This window comes from Petaurus breviceps, unplaced genomic scaffold, assembly GCF_028583685.1.
Source record: "Petaurus breviceps papuanus isolate PSGF00001 unplaced genomic scaffold, PetGlider_PUasm1.0 90919, whole genome shotgun sequence".
Classification (NCBI taxonomy): domain Eukaryota; kingdom Metazoa; phylum Chordata; class Mammalia; order Diprotodontia; family Petauridae; genus Petaurus; species Petaurus breviceps.
Genome location: NW_027187378.1, coordinates 7532863 through 7548665, shown reverse-complemented (window position 1 = coordinate 7548665; position 15803 = coordinate 7532863). Strand labels below are relative to the sequence as shown.

Here is a 15803-nt window from a genome sequence, read left to right as displayed (position 1 = left end):
TCTCTCTCTCTCTCTCTCTCTCTCTCTCTCTCTCTCTCTCTCTCTCTCTCTCTCTCTCTCTCTCTCTCTCTCCAAACACACATAAACAAATATATATATATTTATATTTATATAAATATATATATATATATACACACACACACACACATATATACATAGGAGGAAAAGCAATGGAGAAAGGGGAATGGGGGAAGAAAGGAGGAAGGAAAGCTTTATTGTGTTAAGCTTCCCGGGGAAATTTTCATTCTTATAAAGTGGCAATTCTAACCCCCAAAATGCCAGGTACATATAGGTACTTAATAAATGCTTGCTGATTGATTGAATAGATCTTTAATGATAGACTAATGGAAGCCTCATTGGGGCTATATTGTTTATGAGGCATGGTAATGGAGTGTTCAAATCTACATTTATTAGCTATGAATTCACTGCTAGTATGAACAAGTATGGGTTAGTATGAGTAAGGCACAAAGACAGAAAATGGTAAACTCAACGTCATCATGTAATATGCATTTTCCTAAGGGTATATAAGTAAATATAAAGTTATTTCAGGAGAAAGATGTTCTTTGTACCTCTTAAATGACATTATGTTGACAAACCATCTACTTTGCCTATTTATAAAGTCAACTCTGCTCATTACTTCCTAATTATTTTATGTTTCTTATAATCTTCCCATTTTTTTTTAGTTTTTTTCTCCTTTTCTGATTCAGTTGTTCTCACTGATAAAACTTACAGCTTCAAAGCACTCCTTATTGTATTTATACAAAAGTCAGGATTGCTTAATCTAGGTTACATTGAAAAGGTCTTGAGCCCCAGCAACCTATCCATGGTGCCATCTATTGCACACCTCCAACTTTCTATCAAATAGACAGTTTTCTTGTGGAAATGTTCCCAAGTTCAATCTGAAGCAAACTTAATATTACATTTTCATCTCTTAAAATAGAATACAGGGGTGGCTAGGTGGCTGAGTGAATAGAGCGCTGGCCCTGGATTTAGGAAGACCTGAGTTCAAATCCAGTCTTAGAACCTTAACACACACACACACACACACACACACACACACACACACACACACACAAAACTAGCCGTGTGGCCTTGGGCAAGTCGCTTAACCCCAATTTCCCTCAAAAGAGCAAAAATATAATAAAATAAAATAGAATACAATGAGCATCTGATGTAGTAGTGCTTTCTCCCTCCTCATAAGCACAATGCTTATTATGTCAATAAAAGGTAAATTCCTTGAGTCCAAGAACTGGTTTTCATTTATGTTTGTAGATCTCCGCAGCCTAGTAAAGTTCCTTTAAGACAACTGGTATTTGGGGTGGCTAGGTGGCGCAGTGAATAGAGCACCAGTCCTGGCGTCAGGAGGACCTGAATTCAAATCCGACCTCAGACACTTAACACTTTATAGCTGTGTGACCTTGGGCAAGTCATTTAATCCCAATTGCCTTGCCTTCCCTCCTCGAAAAAAAGCAAAAAGCAAAAAATGTAAATGTATATAGCAGTAGAAGTATATGGGTGGTGTCATGGATAGAAAATCCAAATCCTGCCTCTGACACTTTATAGCTGTGTGATCCTGAACAAATCATTAATGTTCACTCAGTCTTAGTTTACTCACCTGTAAAATGCAGAAGGGGATAATCCGTACCTACTTCTCAAGGCTACAGTGAGGATCAAATGACATAATAGATGTAAAGTACTTAGTAAAACTCATGTTACGTAATTGCTCACTGATTGCCTTACATTCCAGGATGCATTGTCCTGACAAGAAGACTAAGAGAAAGAGGACCAGTCAGTCAAGTTGGGGCTTTCAGAAGCTGCAAAAACAGAGTGGCCAAATATGGCATGTGATCAGTGCCAGCAAATGTGATTAGAGCCCTAACTGGGCTCCTTGTGTCTTTTACCTATTTACCAAACAAAGCTGCAAGGCTTCCAGGTACAATCATTTCTGGAAGAGACCGCACTTACCTACTCATTTCTCTTAGCAAACTTCCAAAGGCTAAATCTTTTTTTTTTGTGATAAAATGAGTTGTTGCCCTGGACGGCATCTCAGATGAAAACATTCTTCTGGGCTAATTTTTCAACTCAAGTTTCTATCTCTTCTTTCAAACTAAATTGAGGAGATAATGCCACATGAATTCAAGCCATTCTGAATCTAAACTATCAGTAAGCATGCCACATAGATACCACATAAGAAGGAAACTATTTCTATCTTGTATGCTTTTCATTTGTTCTTATTTAAGACAGACAGGCAAAAGACCCTGAGTTATCTGATGTGAAGATATGATATGAAAAGGTAACTAGAAACATCTATGCCCACAAACTAGGCACTAAGTGTTCCACTTATATTGTTAACCATCTTTTAGGGATATGTCAATTGGAAACTATGTAAAAAAGAAAGAGACCAGAGTTCTGAATGAAATTATAAATGGCCAAATTTCAAAACTAGTTTCCCAGATGAATACTTGGGCAAAAAAGGACCATATGCATTTCAGATCACTATTAAATCTGTCTACTGGAGCCCTCCAGAAACCATTTGATAGGATGGGCATGTGTATGAGAAAAGAGTTAGATTTAACCCCTGCAAGTCAAGGATTTAAAGCTTACCTAGACAATGAAGAGCTGAGACAATAATTAAACACTTTTGAAGCTGGGATTAGATTTTGTGTTTGCAGTCAATTTGGTACCAGTTTAATTAATGCCACCTTGAGAAAAGCTTCTTCCCTGGTGTTGTACTAAGCCCTTAGAGAGGGTGGTTAGGAACCAATTTTGTTAACATCTAGAAATCCTGGATTTTATCATCAGAGCTTTGGGGATTCTTTGGAATAAGTTATCTTGCAAAAACTGTGTCATCTAACTTATTTGGAGGTCAAAAGGAAAGTTAGCCATACTGATGACTAAACTAGGCAAAGATGCTGCAAGATATGCTGATATAATTTGTCTTCAGGGCCCCTGGGCAGGAAATCCTTACTCCAATTTCCAAATAGCTCAGAATTACATTTTTATGTTTACCTAAGTTATAGTGAGGGCTATTGAGAAGGCACGCTAGAGCATGTCAAGCATGGCTTCTGTGGCTCTGAGCCTTACAAAGTCACAAACCATCTGCATGGGAGTTTCTTTAAAAAACAGATAACATAAGCTGCCCAACAGCAGGCTAGTGGAATGGTTAGTCACTGTCAGAAGCTGAGGAATCAGCTAACCTCTTTCATCAGCTGATGGAGCCATCAGTTTCTCTTAGCAATCTGTGAATTTCCCTTTCCTCCAGGATGGAGGGAGGTAGAGGAAATTATAACTCTTACAAGTGAGGACTACAAATTTAGCTCATATTCTTCATATGACAACAAATAGCTGGAGACCATGTGGTGAAGCTTTCTGTGCCCTGTGGGTTATTCTCATCAATATTGTTCAGTCATTTTTAGTTGTGTTTGACTCTTCATAACCCCATTTGGGGTTTTCTTGGCAAAGATAATGGAGTGGTTTTGCCATTTCCTTCTCCAGCTCATTTGACAGATGAGGAAACTGAGGCAAACAGGGTTAACTGACTTGCCCAGGGTCACACAACTAGTAATGGTCTGGGGCCAGATTTGAACTTGGAATACTGAGTCTTCCTGACTCCAGGCCTGCCACTCTATATACTATGCTACCTAACTTCCCTGCTACTGATTCTAATATGTAGAATCATGAATTTTGAATAAGAAGAGGATTTAGAGGACTTCTAGCCTAGCTCCCTCATTTTACAGATAAGCACAAAGAGGTCTGTTCACTCAGAGTGGGTAAGTGACTTGCCCAAAGTCACTCAATTGGTCAGTGGCAGAACCATATTTCAAACTTAGATGCTATGACTCCAAGTTCAAGATTCTCTCCAATTCAGCATCCTTCTTCCAAATTTTCTGAAATCTGCTTTTTCCAAAATTTAGGGCACATGACAGATGATTTATGTCTATGGTCTCCTGTATTTAAAAAATGAAATAATCACTTCTTCCCAAGGTTCCTGTCACTGCCATCCCAACAAGCAATTAGTCCACTTTGCTGAGAATCAAATCCAGAAGAGAATTTCCCTCATCACTGGGGTCAGTCAAGAAACTATTAGTTCTTTTGATTTAGGCAGAGAACTTTTGCCTCTCTAGATAACTAAAGACCCCTTTCTCAGGCTTCTGATTCATTTCCTAAACTGTTTTATCTATTGCCACTTTCTGTACATATTTTAATAACCATTAAGTGGCTATTAAATGCTAAGTACTGTGCTACAAAAGTATAGGACTTAGAACCAGGAAATGTGAACTCAAATCTGAACTCTGTTACTACCTGTATGACTCTATGCAAGTAGTTTAACTTCTCTGGGTCTCAACTTCTCCATCATTAACATAAGAGATTTTGACTAGATGGTCTCTAGGGGTCCCCTTCCTTCTCCATATTTATGATCCTATGACAGTCCATCTGGGGACACAACATGTAGAGGTTTATCTATTAAAACATATACAAAAGAAATACAAGCTACTTAGTGGGGTGATGGAAAAGGGACTGGCACTTGGTGTAAAGTAGGTAAGACATCAGGTAAGCATCATTATTTAAAATATACTTTAGAGGAAATAAGGGAGAGGTCAAATTGAGGAGGGAGTGAATTTCAGGCACGTATTATATAACCTGTGAAAATGTCCAGAGGAAAAAGATGGAATATCATGTGAAAAACTACAAGAAGTCTAGTTTGGTAATATCTAATAATTCATGAAAAGAAGTAATAAATAACATAATCAGAAAGGCAGGTTGGAGCCAAGTGATACCAACAGAGTATTTGGTATCCGACCCTCAAGATAAGAGGGATCAACTTAAATTTATTTTGGAGGGAAGTAACATGGTCAAAACTACAGTTTAGAAATGTCACTTGGGCAGCAGTGTGGAAGGTGGCTTGAGGAGAAGAGGGCTTATCTTGAGAAGAGAAGCCCAGTATGGAGGTTATTTCAATAGATTCTGGGAGAAGGAATGAGGGACTGAAGTAAGACATTTAAAGCCCTTCACAACATGGTCTTAGCCCTCATGGCAGAACTAATATACATTATTCCCCTTCACACTCATACTATGTTTCTACCAATCTGATAATCCCATTCTCCAAAGCATGTTGTATAGGCTTTAATATTATGTGGGAAAAAGTAGAAGAACTTTAAATAGTCAGAAAGAAGTATTTAACACAGCTGCTAATTCAATTGAATTCTGTGCAACAAATTATTGTTGAATCTGTGCTAGAAATAGAAAGCAAAAAGTAAAATAAAATAAAAATGATAAACAATCCTTTCCCACAAAGAGCTTACTCTCTGCTAGGGAACAGAACAATTAAATAGAAATGCCTGCTAATTTTGAGGAGAAAATAAGCATTAACAATTATGGGAATCAGGAAACCTATGGAATCACTTGTCATAGGATATAGCACATGAGCTGAGCTTTGAAAGAAATCACAGTACTAAGAAGTGGAGGTGGGGAAGGAAGATATTTCAGGCTGAGAGAGGGGGTGGTAGTGGCGTGTTGAATAGAGGTGAGCAGTTTGTGAAAAGGCAAGAAGGAAAATGTTGTTTGGGCAGCAAAAAGTAGATCTCTTTGGCTAGAACATAGTACACAAAAGGGAGTAACATGTATGTTTGTAAAGGCAGATTATGAGAGGCTTTAAATGTTAAACTTAGATGTTGGTATTATAACCCAAAAGAAATAGGGAGCCACTGGAAGTCCTTACACAGGGAGGAAGATGATTTTGGCAGCTGTGTGGAAGATAGATTAGTTGAAGAAATGAGAGACTGGCAGAATCAAGGAGACCAATTAGGAAGTTTCTGCAGTAGGAGGCTGATCCATTAGGATAATTATACTGCAAGGTATGGGGTACTGTTAGAAATTCATATAGCTGAGAGAGGAACAGGGACGTTAATGTCACACAGATGCAGATCCACCCAGCCCCCAACGTAATTTTTTTTCAAAGCATATTCATAGTTTTGCTCATTCTTATATTCTTATGCTTTTCATAATTCTTAAAGGCATGTAATCCTTAAAGTATTACTTATTAAATACTACCTTAAAAGGAGTGTGACCATTTGACAAATGAAGAAACTAAGGCACAGATAACTTAAGTGAAATGTACAAGGTATTCCGACTCAGTCTATGACTTTTTCCATCAGACTACACAGCCTATTTATAATCAAGCTGATCACGTTGTGTCCTAGATTTTAATTTCTATTTAAACTTGTTTTTCTATTGAGAAATATTAAACAAAGCAGTTATGATATGATTGTTATTTTAAAACAAATTCCAAATTCCCTTAAATCCTGGAAGTAAAAGTTCCATGTGTCCTGCACTGGTATTATCGTGCTGCAAATTATATCCAGACCAACAATTTGTAAAGGGTAGACATGAAATTAAGTAAAAACAATTTTAGATTTTTTAAAGTAAGCAAATCATCAACCAGTCCTGAAATCTCAAAACATGTACCTTCAATAGATCAGAAAGTCCATGCATTCAAATACTGAGTAATACAGAGAATATTGGATTTGGGGTAAAAGGATCTAGAGTTTGAACACTGCCCTGCTCCTTACTATTTATATGATCTTGGACAAATCACCTCCCTTGCCTTGGTCTCAGTTTCTTCACCTGCAAAACAAGGGAATTATACTAGATGATCCTTTGGGTCCCTTCCAGCCTTAAATTCTATGAAGCATGAAAACAGATCCATTTTCACTATGAAAACCAATTCATCTCAGCTAGCATTTATTAATTGCCTAGTATGTGCTAGACACTGGGGAGACAAAAACAAAAATGAAAGAATTACTGCCTCCAAGACTTTTTGGTCTCAAGTCCCCATGCCTGGAACTACTTCCTCAAAATGTGGTCTAGGGACCCTCAGGGTGTCCAAGAGGTCAATACTATTTTCATAATAATACTAAGATATCTTAATTTCTAATATGGTAAATATGGATAGATATAACCCAAATACATATAAGTTCTTGGGGTCAGTCTTCAATAATTTTAAGAATATAATAAAGTGGTCCTGGGACCAAAATTTTGGGAATCATTGCTCTAATGCATATAGAGTGCTACCAGACCTCTCAGTGCTCTAGGCAAAAGTCTGAGACTAAACTTACATAGAAACAGTAGATTTGCAGTGGTAAAGAGATTTTCCTTACTATGAAACCATTGGCAAATACCAAACTAGTAATAATAAAAATTAAATATGAAGAAACTGGGGGTGGGTGGGTAGGAGAGTTCTAACAATTAGTTGATTAGAAGTTTTACATTGGATATATCATTTGAATTGAATCTTAAAGAAAACTAGGGATTCCCACAGAAAGAGGCAAAAACGAGAAACCATCACAGTCCTAGAGGAACATTTATGGAAAGATAGGGAGACAGGAGATGGAATGCTGTGTAAAAGGAACAATAAGTCAGCAGGATTCCAGAGGTCAGATCCTGAAATCATGTGTTTGATCCTACAGAATGAAGCATGTTTAGAAGTATTTCTCTGGAACCAGTCACTGCTCGTTTAAAAGATATGGGAGGAATGGGTTGGGGGACATACTCCTTGCTAATGAATGCCATTTTCAACTTGCCTACAAATAGGGATGCTTATATTCACCCCCATTGGCAAGCTTGATCTTCCCATTTAATTTTTTTAAATTTTAATTTATGATGAAGAAGCACTAGATATTTTGAAACAGCCATCCTACTCTCATTGCATCCACACACAGAGTTATTTTGTGTTAGCCCCTCTTTCAGTCCTGGGCTGAGGATCCCCACAGACCTTTAACATTGCGTCTGCTGGGGACATGTTTAAACAGCTGAGATTCATTTACACTAAGCCTTTCCCTTATTGGACCCATACAAGGGGGCCTAGCAATTCTAGAATTTGGCAGAGCTACTCTAATTGTTCCCTTATCCAATATTTGAAGATAGGGGTTTCCTATTAGGCCCTTGAAAACCTATATGCAAACAAAGGCTTGATGGACAAGGTAGTAATAAGATACTGCTCTCATCTGCGTGTCATACTTGTGGTCTGCAAAAAGATAGTCATCCATATTCTTGTTCTCACACATTTTATGACTGGAACATGTTTATATTTCCTGTTAGAAAATGACAGCACAGAGCAACAATATCCCTGGCCTCTCTGTAATTGATACAGCATGACTCTTTTCTATCTGATATTAAAGGGTAAGTTAGCCCCCTTATCAAAAGATGCCCAGCATAGTGCTTTTGACAGGCAAACAAACTTAAATTAGAAAGAAAAATAGTAGTATACAATGATATTGCTGTTTTGGCACTGTCATATGTTTAAGGCAAAAACAAAACAAAATCATTTCTCTTCTTCTCCCCAAATGTTCCCTGCCTTCTCCAGATAAAAACTGTAAGTGGACACCAGAGCTATAACTAGCCTTTCTTTCTTTTTTTCCTTTTCTTTTTCTATACCCATGGTGAACAGAATGTCATTTTCCCTAAGTTCAATGAGGGAAAGGAGGGAGAGGGGATGGTCAGCAGAGGATCAGGAACACTACAAGGCTAGGGAAACACTAGTCAATCAATTATCATTTATTAAGTACCTACAAGGTGCCAGACATTATGCTAAGTGATGGAGATATTGAGAAAGGGGATAAAATAATCTCTGCTCCCCAAAAGCTGATTGTTTGTGTGTGGATTGTTTTTTTGGGGAGTGGGAATATGGGGGTGGTAGGGTAATATATAGAAAAGCAGGGTAAAAGGCTAAAGACAGACAATTAAGGGAGGAAGGTGCCATCTGATAGCCTCCAATTTTAAACAATTATTCTTGCTAATGAGGTACTGAATTGTTTCTCTGCTACTGAAGAATTTAGAGGGCTGTCATCAGGCTGGGTAGAAGTACCTGTCATCCCACCTAAGTTACAGCTCTGGTGAACACTTCCTGCATGTGGTGTAAGAATGATTGTTGGGGCGGCTAGGTGGCACAGTGAATAGAGCACCAGCCCTGGAGTCAGGAGGACCTAAGTTCAAATTCAGCCTCAGACACTTAATGCAAAAACTAGCTGTGTGCCCTTGGGCACGTCACTTAATACCAATTGCTGTACCCAATTCCCCCATCTAAAAAGCAAATTAAAAAAAAAGAATGATTGTTGGCTGTGGTTTAGATGTATCTGATTCTACATGACCCCGTGGACATTGTCCACTGAGTTTGCCACTTCTTTCTCCAGCACGTCCCCATTTTACAGGTGAGGGAACTGAGGCAAATAGGGGTTAAGTAACTTTCCCAGGATCACACAACCAGTAAGTATGTGAGGCCAGATTTTTAACTTAGATCTTCCTGACTTGAGACCTGGTGTGTTCTATCCACAGCACCACCTAGCTGTCAAAATAAGAATAAGAATGGTGCGAAAGTTCAATGAATTCCAGGAGATGTCCCTAAGGAAGCACGAGTATCCTGAGAGCAACCTTGGACAAAGTTGTAGTTTATCTCTACATGATCAACTGTCAAGCCACAATGCTAAGATTGAACCCTCCTAGCAACTTCTGGGTCTCAAGACTTCAATGTTAGAACTCAGTTGCCTTCTTACCCTGGAATACCTCCTTTCTCCCTTAGGTGAGTTCCTTCTTGGGGTTTCCATTTTGCAGACAGGTCAAGGCTAACCATGCTTCATTCTATACCCTACTATACTTCTGGAACTCTGTACTTTGCCACCATCCTTCACAAAGGTACCTTCTATTCAACCTTCTTGTACTACTTTTCAGCTCCCTTATAGGTGTTATCTCCCTCCACTGGAATGTAAGGTGCTGGAGGCCAGGTCTTCCTTTTCACTTGAATTTGTAGCCCTAGCACTTAGCCCAGTTCCTGACGCATCATTAGTGTTTAATAAATGCTTGTTACCTACTCTGGAGAAATAGAAACCAATCCTAAAGGGTGGCAACAAAGAAGTAGATCTAAAATTCAGGCCTTCTTTTCTGATTTCAAGATGTCTTTTCTGTTTTCTTTACACAGGATACTGTTTGCATTCAGAAAGAACAACTCTAGAAACCATATATACAGTTTTGGCAAGAAAACTTGAGAAAGGCGATTAAAAAAAGAATGTCATAGAGTTCCTAGCAGATGTTTTCTTCAACAGAAGAAAAAAAGTAGTAAAGTATGACATTGAAAAATATGTAATTCCTTCAAATACCCTTTCCCCTCCTTTTTTAGGCAATGTAATTTTACACAACTTTTTAAAAGAGAAATGCAGCCTGTGAATAACCCCTTTCAAATCTTTCTGTCAGGGGAGCAACTTCTCAAACTGTTATTCTGAAGCCTAAGATTACTATTCCCTGTACCTAAACCCCAGACCACTTGTGAAAATTCAGCTTTTCAAACAAAGCATTGGCCCTATTACTTCCAGCTGCCTATGTCTTGCCAAATACACCAACACACACACACACAAAGACTGTAAATCAAAAGAGAATTAGGGGTGGGGAAAGAGGAAGGAGGACATAGGAGAGAGCCTGGAAGTAATGGGATTCTTTTGAAAATGTCAGGAGTATTCCATTACAAGTATATCTTTAAAATGGGAAAAGAGAAAGAAAGAAAGAAAGAAAGAAAGAAAGAAAGAAAGAAAGAAAGAAAGAAAGAAAGAAAGAAAGAAAGAAAGAAAGAAAGAAAGAAAGAAAGAAAGAAAGAAAGAAAGAAAGAAAGGGAAGAAAGGGAAGGAAGGGAAGGAAGGGAAGGAAGGGAAGGAAGGGAAGGAAGGAAGGAAAGAAGGAAGGGAAGGAAGGAAGGAAGGAAGGAAGGAAGGAAGGAAGGAAGGAAGGAAAGAAGAAAAAGAAAGAAATAGCTCTATTGTTTGGGTTGACCCTATATAGGCAAAGTTTCTTGTTTCTTATCAGATTTCCAATCATTCTTCTATGACTGACCCATTGTTTTCCTGTCTAAAAATAGGTGTCCATATAAGCCTGCCTTTCAGTGGGCTGAAATGGTTCCTTTTACTTTTACCTTGTCATACTCCTGCTACTAATTACTACCAGTTTTCAAATTTATTGATAAGTCTTCAAGCAATAAATATTGAATGACAGAGACATGGATCAACTAAACAATGCCCACTTCACATCTCCATCTAAAGAAACACTATTCTGATCCCTATCAGAGAACTTGGTAAATGAGATACTCTGTATTCAGAGAAGCATGATCTTCATCTCACAAGGACAAAGTGAGCTCTGGTTGGCATTTTAGTTCTACAGCAGGTTAGTTAAGTTATAATCTACTCTAATTGGCCAAATCACAAGCTATAACATTCTTTACCTACAGTCAAGTCATAATACAGAGATATGTAGCAGTTTTTCTTACCTTAAAAAATATCCAAAGATGTCAAAGATATACCTTCTAGTTTAGGCATGGTGGAACTCGTCTGTTAATGCCTGCAGCTGGGGAGCTTGAGGCTGGGGGTCACTTGAGTTTGGGAAATCTGAATTATAGCAGGGATGATGACAATAGGGTATCTACACTGTCTAGCAGTAATAAAGTAAGCACCAACACCACCCTGAGGAGTGGAGGGCACCAGTCTGCCTAAAAAGGAGCCCACTGAAAGGCAGGCTTATATGGACACCTATTTTTTAGACAGGAAAACAATGGGTCAGTCATAGAAGAATGGTTGGAAATCTGATAAGAAACAAGAAACTTTGCCTATATAGGGTCAACCCAAACAATAGAGCTATTTCTTTCTTTTTCTTCTTTCCTTCCTTTATGATCTGGCCCAGATCATAAAAATGGAACAGGTTAAATCTACTTAGCCCAGCAATATTGGTATCAGGACAATGAGTGGTGCCCTCACAACCTGGGTAAGAAAGGGAGACCCAGTAACCAAAAAAGAAAAGAATGAAGAAAAAGAAATTACTTTTACTTTGATCCTAACTTATACCCTCCCTGCAAAATACACCCAACAGCACCAATTCTCCATGACAGATTATGTTCTTCCCTCAAGTCTGAGCTTATTCATGTTTAAATTCACTGAAAACCAGAAGGGAAAGTCCCTAATACATTTTAAACTAAAACTGTGGGTGATTAAGTTTGGGGATATTCCAAGCATTTATCTTTATCTCTCTCCACACACTCCTCCAACCCAAAGCAATAAAGCATTTTCCAAGTGGCCTGTAGGACAGTCTTGCTCTTTGTGCATAATTAGAAGTAGGAGAAGAATAAAGAATCATAGGATCACAAACTTCAGAGTTAGAAGAAACATTAATAATTATCTAGACTTTCCTTGGAGACCTCTCTCAAATGGGAGCTATGTCCTGAGGCATCCCATCCAATAGCTCAATTAGTCAATTGACAATAATTTATTAAGCACCCACAATGTGCCAGTACTATGTATGCTACATGCTGAGGAAGCAAAGACAAAAATGAAATTGTCCCCGCCTTTCTAGGAACAATAGATAACTGGGACAGTTTTGTTGTTATTGTTGTTTTCCTTTATATCAAGCCTAATTCTGCCTTTTAGCAATGTCCTTCAAGTCTTCCTAATTCTGTTTTCTGAGTCTGAGAAGTACAAATCTAATGCCTTTTCCACACCAAAGATTTTCAAATACAATCAATCTGTCTTCCTAGAAAAGAACACTAAAGTAAAAACAACAACAAAAATCTCCAATGTTGATAGAATGAACCTATGGCAAAGAACTGAAACCCCAAACTCTAATCTTTTATTAGAGATTGCTGAAAACATGTTTCTGTGTACTTCCATAAACAATTTATAACAAAACATTAATTCTAATAATATGTACTTTTCCTAACACAAAAACCATGAAATAACCCATAAAATACAATACACAAAATAAAATTGGTAACATGCAAAACATTTTTTCCCACTATTAATTCCCTGGATTTCAGTGACCTTTTGGGTGAACATTTCAATGAAAAAACAAACTGATTTCTGACACTTTTCATAATACATGAATTCTATAGTATCATAATACTGTACAGCAAATAAAATTCTTAAAATTGCAATTTTTATAACCTGAATCTTACCTTTCACTGTCAGATGACAATATGAAGGCATTTACTATATAAATACTTCTGTAAAATTCTCTATCTTGGCGACCCTCTGAAAACCAAGAGAGAGAAGACTACAAGACTGGCAACGTCTGGAGATAAACTTAAAAGATAAAGGGCTTGCACTATGCTTGAGTTTTAAATGAAAATTTGAGTTTTAAATGAAAACAATGAAAATATGCACTGAATGCACAAGGAGCTTTTTTTAATGGTAGGGGGACAAGACCAGTGAAGTGTCTAGCAAGATATCAATCACTCCACAAATTTACATGCATTGTGCCTCTCATTTTTTCTCCACTGTGCACATCCTCAAATGTGAGGCTGAAATCAAGGTTACTAATAAAATCACACGAATGCTTGAAGTCACAAAATTCAAAAGCACAAATGTTGAGGATTGGCTGTATGTGAAGAGAGTCATCATGGTCCCCCATACTCTCCTCTTCTTCAGGTTAAACAAATGCAGTTCTTTCATCAGATCTTTCAAATGGCACTATCTAAAACTTCTTTACCATTCTGATTGTTTTCCTCCAAATGTTCTTTGATTTGTCACTGTATTGTCTAAAATGTCCAATACTGAACATCTTGTGCCAGATATTGACTAACCATGGCATATTATAGCTGGACTATCACCTTTTTATTCCTCAAAGCCATACTTCTTTCATTCCTGTCCAAAATTTCAGCAGCTCTCTTGGCTGACATACAATGCTGCTTAATGATAATGACCTTCCAATTCATCAGAAGCCCCAGATCTTTTTCATACAAATTGATGTCTAATCATGCCTCCCCAGTCTTGTGCTTCTAAAGTAAAATTTTCTTGCATGACTCTTTTATTTTGGGGGGAGGGGCGGCTAAAAACTTTGCAAAGTGTTCTGGGATCAAGGAGATTTCCTTAGCCTTCAGGGAGATCACTAATGATTCTGCAATATGTCTTTATGACTCAACTAGCCAGACTGTGGTATGGTTGATTGAGTCTTTTTGACTGTCTTAACAACCTAATTTATCTAAGGGTCAGTTGGGCAGACTAATTGATCACAAAGATGGACAAAATTCTGATCAACTATGCTATGATTGATTTTGTCACTCACTGTCTAAAGCAACATAGGTGTATGGTAGGGAAAGGCTGCTGACCACACATAAATTTTTTTACATAAATCAAATGAAAAATATTCCCACCCAGATGGAAAACACTAATAGTAGTAGCACCAGCATCTTTAGATGTAAATGATAGTGATTTAGCAATGTATATATATATATATATATATATATATATATATATGTATATAGCAACTGGGGTTAAGTAACTTGCTCAAGGTTACATGGCCACGTTTTCCTGGGTGGGTGCTAAGTGTCTGAGCCCGGATTCGATCCCAGGTCATCCCGACTCTGGGGCCAGTGCTCTTATTTGCTGTGCTACCTGGCCTCCCCAATTTAGCAATATATTGCTGATGGGATTTGTGCTGGGCAAACATTTCTCTTACTTTGCAGTGGGGACTAGAGAGAAAATTAGGAAGCAAGCTGCCTTCCACCTTGCGATTCCCTTTTTCGCTTCACAGGTCTTTTCTCTCAGACCTAAAACAATCTATACATTTTCCTGCAGGCCAGAAAAAAAAAGAAAGCAGTGTGAATATGTTCCTCACAGCTACTAAAGAGTCTAAGTGCTAATACATAAACTTCCATAGCTTTTAGAAAGTTAACCACAGTGCAAGACACATAAACCATGTTCCCAACCCTCACTGTGTCCCAGAGTATCAACTATTTCTTATCATCTCCAGCAGACTGAAGTAGAGGAGATATTGGGGCAGCAAATGCCCTGGGACAAGGTAGTGACAAGGAAGACAATCAAAACAGGACACTTGCAGGTCTGGCTCTCTCAGTGGGCATATAGGTGGGACATACAATTGCATATTTCAGGATTAGTCAAAAGTCAGTACAGTCAAAAGACCTTACTCCTACTTTCCTATTTACTTTTTCAATACTTCCGTGGATGAATAGTCTCATTGATATGGCTACTACAGTTAATAATAAAGATCAGAACCTATCCATGCCTTCCCCTCCTGTGTAACTCTTGTCCATATCCACTCATTAGCTGACCTCTAGTGATCTGATATACCCAACATGTAAAGGTACTTTCCCCAGAGGACAGGATCATAGATTTAAAACAATAAGAGAATTGAGAGGCCATTGAGTCTAACACTCTTATTTTACAGATAAGAAAATCAAGGTACAGAACAGTGAAGTTACTTGTCCAGAGTCATACAGCTAGCATATGCCAGAATGATCTTCTGGATGTCAATTCTAGTATCATAACATAATGAGTAACATTCCAACATTGTGAAGGTAACAATGGAGCACATGGGGTATGTGTCAATTATTTGTTGTGTTTTTTCCAATCATTCCTGACTCTTTGAGGCCCCTGTTTTGGGAGTTTCTTGGAAAAGGTAGGAGTTGTTTGCCATTTCCTTCTCTAGATCATTTTGCAGATGAGAAAACTGAAGCCAACAGGGTTAAGTGACTTGCCTGGGATCACACAGTTAGTAAGTGTTTGAGACTGTATTTAAACTCAAGTCTTCCTGATTCCAGGCTTCCTTTCCATTGTGACACCTATCAGTCCATTATATATCAGTTTCATATCATATAGATGATAGAAAGATAGATAGATGTTAGATAGATGATAGATGTATCTATATCATATATTATATCTAATGATATGACATAAATAACTCTATTACTTTCTGTGTGTGTGTGTGTGTATATATATATATATATATATATATATATATATATATATATATATATATATATA

General features: G+C 37.8%; 1 protein-coding gene and 1 long non-coding RNA gene across 3 annotated transcripts in view; one reads left to right on the top strand and one right to left on the bottom strand.

Annotated features, from left to right (window-relative positions):
* LOC138151758 (uncharacterized) overlaps positions 1-10512 on the top strand; it is a 75145-nt gene extending 64633 nt beyond the window's left edge. The window contains exons 2-3 of the long non-coding RNA XR_011165908.1: positions 9331-9574; positions 9971-10512. This is a non-coding gene — a long non-coding RNA (uncharacterized lncRNA). The remainder of the gene's footprint in view (positions 1-9330; positions 9575-9970) is intronic.
* The window catches only part of MACROD2 (mono-ADP ribosylhydrolase 2), a 2250628-nt gene that overhangs the window by 474591 nt on the left and 1760234 nt on the right, over positions 1-15803 (bottom strand). The window lies entirely within an intron of this gene.